Source organism: Microtus ochrogaster, chromosome 2 (genome assembly GCF_000317375.1).
Source record: "Microtus ochrogaster isolate Prairie Vole_2 chromosome 2, MicOch1.0, whole genome shotgun sequence".
Lineage (NCBI taxonomy): Eukaryota > Metazoa > Chordata > Mammalia > Rodentia > Cricetidae > Microtus > Microtus ochrogaster.
The window spans coordinates 87,251,293-87,252,445 of record NC_022010.1 but is presented as its reverse complement, the minus strand read 5'-3'; positions in this window follow the sequence as shown (position 1 = coordinate 87,252,445).

Genomic DNA, 1,153 nt, shown 5'->3' with positions numbered 1-1,153 from the left:
ATTAAAGGCTTTTCCAAGAATGTAATTCTACTTATATGTCAAGCTCAATTACTTCATGTGAGAAAAGAGAACAACATTATTCACAAATCACTCAAATAATGCTTGTAATACAACACCACAAACAGCATCACACTATTTAAACTGGGAATACAATCTCAATTTAAAATGAAAACCCAAATTCTCATTATCCATGACAAGCCAGCCACCCATTTGGATTGAGTAGAATATTAGTCTTTCAGCAATAACCATTGCTGAAAGAGGCAGTGGATAACTTTGAATGGAGATGATTAATTTCCTAAAGAAAATCTAGCAAATATATTATTTATATAGCCTCATTATATTTCTCTCTTTTTTGTCTTTTTTATTTTGTATGGTGTTGTACAATACAGTTAGATCCCATCTAGTGATTAATAAAAGTTTTAATTAGTACAGTTTGAGCTAACTGGCATTGTCCTATAACAGAGCTTTAGTGTACCAAATGGAAGAAACACATGTATCTATGCACTTCAAAACATAAACAGAAGGACAAATATTTAACACAAAGAGTAGATTAATATCCATGTTATGAGCGTGAACCCTGGACCACAGTCACTTTGTTCAAATTCAAGCCCTTCTACACATTAAAGCGTGACCTTTGGCTGTTAACCTCTGTGTGACTCATTGTGACATGAAACTAAAAATGCAATTGCTTCACAGAATTGTGATGATCAAGTATTTTCATGCACACTAAATGTGCATGTGTTGGTTCTATTAAAAATTAATTATAATAGCACTTGACATTAATGCTATGCCCCAAATGCTGCAGTTGGAGCATACTCTAGGGAAAAAATGGATTCAAGGGAAGGCATGGGGACTTTAAGGTTCAGTTGGTGGGGAGGAGAATGTCATGCCTATTCCATTAACAATGGAGGAGAGACTCTAAGAGGAAGAAAGAAGATTGAGAAAGTCGTTATTGTGGAATACTGAGGTGAAACTATGGGGAGACAGGAGAGAGTAGACACAGAATACTAATCAGATAGAATAAATTAAAATACAATATATGAAATCTATGAAAATAAATTGTTAGTTGTAGCCAGGAATATTGTTGCAAGGTATTTCAAGGGTTATCTGAGATGAGTCCCATCTCAATGAAGAAAGGATTAACTATCACTTG